The following is a 6473-nucleotide window of genomic DNA, read 5'->3' as shown; positions in this document are numbered from 1 at the left end:
GGGGTGTATAAAAAAATCGGCTTGTCTAGTGGGCACATTCTTATCGCGCGCTTCGCTCGCAAGTATGCATTTCCCCCAACATTTGGGCACAGCCTTTTCAAAATTGAAGGTCAAAGCATCAACAACTGTACTTTGGTGATGGTGAACTCTTTTTTGTTAAAGCTACTTTGGCTTTAACGAATTGAATTCTCTTTTTTTTAGTCTCCCGGGTCGTTTTTCCAAAAGTTTAATTTTGTTGTTTTTAACTCATTTTTGATAAATAAAAGAAAATCTACTTGTTCTATCTTAAACTTATTATTAAAAAAATGGTCGGTCTTTTATTTTTAATGTTAATTTTCTCTATTAATCCTGCGTGCACCACGTGAGACAGAGCTTAAACGTTGACCACGTGGGGTCTACGCGGACCCCACTAATTGTTGCGCTGCAAAATCGCATCTTTGCAACCTACCTACAGAATACCAGAATGAAATACCAAATCTGGAAAAATATCTGCTTCTGGGAAAGGGGTCAGATTCAGTTAGTGAACACGAAAAAAATTTTTTATTATTTCTCCCACAGGCAAAAAATTGCAATCGGTACACATACAACAAGGCTTCAGTCTTCAGAAATAAACTTCGCGAGGCTGCTTACACTATAAGGGGGAAAAAAATCAGCAACTTTCAATCACCGACATCTCGAGTACTACTAAGTAGGACGATACTAGAGGGCACAGCATTTAGATGCAAGAGGGCGCCTCTATAGAAGCAAAATAGAGTGCCTGGGGTCCGCGTAGATCCCACGTGTTCCACGTAGGGTTAAAATAAAAACCGCGTATCCTATCAAAGAATGGTGGATACCAAATTTGTAGCTCTCTTTTGGGTGAACAACTTTTCAGTGATGCCAATGTTGGCACCCTGTGCTACTTCGCTTGCCTTAGGGCTGCGCGCTGGTTGGCCGTACTTGGCGCGAAATTCAAAATTACTTTAAAATTGAATAAAATATTTATTATTATATAAAAATTGAATTTTTACGTTTTTCCCATGCATTTGAATGAATCTCGGCCCAATGAACAATCAGCGCCACCGTGGCCGAGGTCAACTCTCACTTCACTTCTAAAGTATAGGCTGGATAGGAAGAGCCAGGGGGCTGACTGCAACTTTTATCTAATTATTTTCTGTAGCTTGCGTCGTTTGTCCAAGAATATAATTTTTGTATTTTAAATGTTTTTAAGAATAAAACAAAAACTACTTGTCCTGTAAAAAAGTAAACAATAACAAATTTGTAGAACTTTTTTAAATGCACAACTTTTGTCTAGTCATTATTTGTCATATTCTACATAGTTTGACCTTAAGATGGAACTTGGTTTTTCATTATTTTTTATGCAATCGAAATTTAAATTTTCAAGAAAATTCAAAAAGCCGTTATGATAATTTTGTAGGGAATTCAAAAAGCAACATTTTTCTTAACTTGACTTTTTTTCATATCATGCGTTATTTGCAAGGCTGCCATAAGCTAATGTACTTTAAAAAAGTGATGAAAGTGACTAATTTAAGCTAAAAAATGACTAAAGTGACTAAAAAAATAGTAAAAAATGATTAAAAGCTAAAAAGAATAACATCTCTGAAACTAATTAATTTATTATTTTCCTGTGGAATAAGTTTTGAAATTTTAATTCTGATCAATTTAAGTCTGCCTCTTTAGAGTTAAAATCATTTTAATTCACATATTTAAATAGATTTCATCAGAAATGTATCCTTCTTAATGTTGGCTGGGATTAGTGCATTTTTGACACGTTTAAATAAATTATTAAAATATAAATAAAGATAAACTTGATTATTTTCCGAATTTATAAGTTTTAAAACGATTTAATAATGAAAAAATCGGTTCAATAAATGCTTCCGTTAAATTTTACTAATTCGATTGAGAGGATTAGGATTTGCCCTTTTTCTGTTCCCGTCGGGGGATTTTTAGACCGGGGGGGGGGGTATTAATAGGAATACAAATTCTTAATTCTTCTGAATTCAACTCTTCATACCGGGTATTTTTTCGAACAACGTTTAGGGGTTCCGCTTACTCCTTCAATTTTTCCGGGGAATTTCGACCGCGGAAAATGTAAAAATGGCGCGGGAATCGTCAATATTGTGAAATGAAAAACAACGAACCTAGTTTTTTATATTTTAAATTAATATTTATGATAATAAGTTACATTTTCATAATATAATAATGTGAAAATAGATAAAATGCCCGATCCTGAAATGATTATTACAGATTTTAGACACCCAAGTATTTACAGGCGAGTTGTTGTTAGTCTTTGTGTTGCGGACGCTTTTATTTAGCGATGGAAGGTAAGTTTGTAAGTACCCTGGCGGACCGAAGGCACCGAATGGAGCCTCTACAATGTACCCGTAAAGACCCCATTAGGTCCCCATTCAGTTTCATTTTAAGAAACTCGAAAAAAAAGCATAATCAACTTTTAAATTGTTGAAATTCGAATGCTACGTGAAAATTCCCTATAAAAGGTCACGGAATAATCGCAATAGCTTTTTTTGCAACGGTAAAAAGTAAAAAATATATATAAGATGTATAACGCCTGTTGACTGCTACAATTCAAACGTATTGACTGTAAGTAACTATTGCGATTATTCCGTGACCTTCTATAGGGAATTTTAATTTACAATCCAAATTTCAACAATTTAAAAGTTGATTTTGCTATTTTTTTTTTAGTTTTTTAAAAAGGAACCGAATGGAGACTCAATGGGGTCTTTACGGATACTTTGTAGAGGCTCCATTCGGTTCGTTCGGTCCGCCAGGGTAGATATTATCTCCTCTTGATTACCTAATTATTATTGTAAAATTGTATTTTTTATAAATTTATATTTTTGTAAGTTGCTTTAAAAATGTTGCACAAGTCGAAATAACGTAGCCTCTAAAATCCTATAAATGATAATTGGACATCCATAAATTAATTGGTTGTTAGGCGTATATTGGTATAAGCCTGAAAAAGAATTATTGTCAAGAAACGTTTTAGAGGTTGTGTTGCTTCGACTTGTACAACATTTTAAAAATTAGCGACAAAAATATAAATTTATTTAAAAATACATAAATTCAGAATATTAATAAAGTACGTAAGAGGAGATAATATATACTTAAAAACTGACATTATCTTGGTAAATAAAAGCATCCGCAAAACACAACGACAGACAACTCATCTGTAGACACTTCAGTATCTGAAATTTGTAATACTCATTTTAGAGCTGGGCACAATATTTCCATTTCGCGCGCCATTTTACGCGGTCAAAATTCCTCGGAACGTAAGGTGCCGTACTTTAATTACGTAACAGATTATAGGCCCTCTCTAAACCGCCCCCCCCCCCGTAACGAACCGTAACAAAATATTCCTGTCCCGTTCCCACCCTTAATGCACGTATATACAGTACAAGCCCGATAACTTGATATGCGATAAGTGTACATTTCTCTTTAAACGTCATCACACGTACGGCACGCACATTAATTGTGGTTCTCCCACTACGTGTGCCATTTTGCTCATGATTCGCGCCCATGATTTACGCATGCGCACACCTAACATAGTGCTTCTTGAGAGGGGGCATCCGATAAGTCCGCAATTCCTGGAATTTTCAGCCTGTTCAGCCCCGAAGTTGGAAAGTTATCGGACTTGGACCGTACAACAGCTTTTGCTTTCAGCGCAAGCAGTTTACTTGTAACTACAATTTCACAACTGAAAAGAAGATGATTTTTCTTCTCATTTTGTTAAAATTTGGCATTTACTAACATTACAAAAGTCCTAATACTGCTTAATTTTTGTTGGATTGTATGCTACATACAAACATAAACTTGGTCTTCTTTCTCCGAATGTGCAGCCATTTTGTTACTACTTTTTTGTTGGGACGGCAGTAGTATTTTTATTTTTATTGTTACAATAATTATATCTAATCTAAATCCTTATTAATAAACTGGCAGATTTGTATTTTACGGTCCAATTATTTTATGTTCTAGTTTCTACCCTACATGGATACTACGCTTTGACAGGCGAATCATTGAATAATGTGGGAGCTACACTGGGATCAGTTACTACCATTTACATATTTGAGTTCTGGAAGTTTCTCAATCACTTCTTTAAAAAATTCTGATTATAAAAAGTAATCACTTCAAGAAAACAGGTGATTTCACATTACACCAAACACCTTTAGCAAGGGTTTCTATTATGATCTACTTTAATTTATGAAGCTGCCATTTACATATTTGAGTTCTGGAAGTTTCTCAATCACTTCTTAACAAAAATTCTGATTATAAAAAGTAATTACTTCAAGAAAACAGATGATTTTACATTACACCAAACACCTTTAGCAAGGGTTTCTATTATGATATACTTAATTTATGAAGCTGCCATTTACATCTTTGAGTTCTGGAAGTTTCTCAATCACTTCTTAACAAAAATTCTAATCATAAAAAGTAATCACTTCAAGAAAACAGAAGGTGATTTCACTTTACGCCAAACACTATCAGCGATGGTTTCAATGATGACGTCTTTTGCACGTTGAAATGCAATAACTTCTGTTGTGATTTAATGTTTACAACGTGAAGATTTACACTTGTTCCTCGTTATTCCTGTTTTTCAGGCTCACTTTCATTTTGCTTATTGCGTGTTATTGATGTTTGATATAATTTTGATTTTAAAACTTCGCCAGATGCTACCTTCCAAAGATTTAAGAGCTACTGGGTACTTCTGATGATTCTGCAAAAAGGTAATCCCGAATCAGTAATCCAAATATTTTCCTAGAGTTGTTTAATACTATTAAGTAACTTTCACTTTTTGACCTGATCAGGATCTATTTGCACAAAAAATCATAACCTGCTCGGAATCAAATATATTGAAAATTGATTCAAGATAAGAATTTATCTCACTCACTGATTTTATGTATGTATGTATATAACTGTTATTCAAAAAATGAATATACCATGTGTTCTGGGTGTTATTTCTTAATGATGTAAAGAAAAAAAAATAAAGAAAAAAGTGTAACTTTGTAAATGTGTGGTCGATTTCTGAAAGGTTTTCTTAACTTTTCTCCTTACTCTAATTCCCTTTCTAAAAATCTTATCCGTTTATAAGAGTTAAAAGTAGCTTTTTCCATTTTATCCAGGAGGACCATTAAAAACAATACTTTCGAGGTGTTTTTATATGCTCTATCGAAGTACAAAAGGCTTGCGAGGGGTGACCAGGCTAACCTTTCACCAATGACTGAGAAGCTTTACAAAAATGTAAAAAAAACGCGGAAATTCTGGTTTTTTTATCGTAAAAAAAAAACATTTTTTTGTTCTCAATGAAATCTGCGTAACTTTTGAAGTAAGATGATATTTGTTTATTCAGCCGTTTTAAAGTTATGACATTAAAAAAAAAAACCTCCAACGATAAATATCTCTGAATCTATCCATTATAAAAAAAGTCTAAAGAGAAAAAATGTTTGTTTTTACATGTAGAATAAGCATTTGTAAGGAAAAAATTATGCTATATTCTTTTATGCATAAACGTTAGCAAATAATAATTAAAAAAACATAGGTGAAAAAAATTTTACCCAACACTATTTTTTCTTCACAAATACTTCTACATATAAAAACAAAAATTTTTTCTTTCCAGGTTTTTTTTATTATGTATAGATTCCGAGATATTCAGCGTTTAAAAAATTGTATATTTTTTAATGTCATAACTTTAAAACGGCTCTTAAAAAAAGTAATCTTGGGCTCACTTCGAATAAAATACAAATACGCATCTACTTCATTCTCTGATCTTTTTACATCTACAAGTACCTTAAAAAATGAAACACGTTTTTTGGGGGCAAAAAATAGAAATAACAATTGTTCTTTTTCTTACTTTAAAAACTAAATTTCCCATCATTATTGACAAAGTCAATTGCATTTGAAAGGTAATGACTCAAATTTTAAAACCACGTTGGATTTTTTTAAATACATGCATTTTTGATAGAGATATAATTATAAAATCTTTTATTTCGACCAATTTCGTTCAGGTTGAGCATTACTCATTGACTTACTCATCTTTACTCATCTTTTGAAATTTTGTGACTTCTCTGTATTATATTATCTCAGAAATGATCGAAATAATGTGTAAAACTATTAAAGAAACCTATTTAGTACCAGTTTACCTTCTTTTAATTTTATCTGGTGTATATCACGATCAGTCTGTGACAGGATCTGCTGTACCAAACTCGGGCACATTCTCTTTTCATGTTGCGCGCGCGGCGCTTCACGCTTGTTTTCGAGCGTTACCTGCGTATACTTTAATTACTGAGAAATTATAGCTATAAATTGTAACTGAAATTTTTTTAGATTTGTTTTTAAAGAAGGTTCTCAAAGCACCTACACTGAAACGGCATTCGAGGAGCAGCGCCCTCTAAGCTGTAGGACTGTTCCTCGATAAATATTGAGGAGCAGCGCCACGTAATGAAGTAGCAGTAACTCTC

The 6473-nt window shown here is 33.1% G+C and overlaps 1 long non-coding RNA gene across 1 annotated transcript in view; it reads left to right on the top strand.

The window, feature by feature from the left end:
* The window catches only part of LOC117171816, a 5919-nt gene extending 893 nt beyond the window's left edge, over nucleotides 1–5026 (top strand). Inside the window, exon 2 of the long non-coding RNA XR_004466923.1 lies at nucleotides 3994–5026. This is a non-coding gene — a long non-coding RNA (uncharacterized LOC117171816). The remainder of the gene's footprint in view (nucleotides 1–3993) is intronic.
* The last annotated feature ends 1447 nt before the right edge of the window (nucleotides 5027–6473 follow it).

This window comes from Belonocnema kinseyi, chromosome 1 (genome assembly GCF_010883055.1).
Source record: "Belonocnema kinseyi isolate 2016_QV_RU_SX_M_011 chromosome 1, B_treatae_v1, whole genome shotgun sequence".
NCBI classification, from domain to species: Eukaryota; Metazoa; Arthropoda; class Insecta; order Hymenoptera; family Cynipidae; genus Belonocnema; species Belonocnema kinseyi.
Note: the sequence above shows the minus strand (reverse complement) of the source record. Positions and strands in the feature narration are given on the sequence as shown.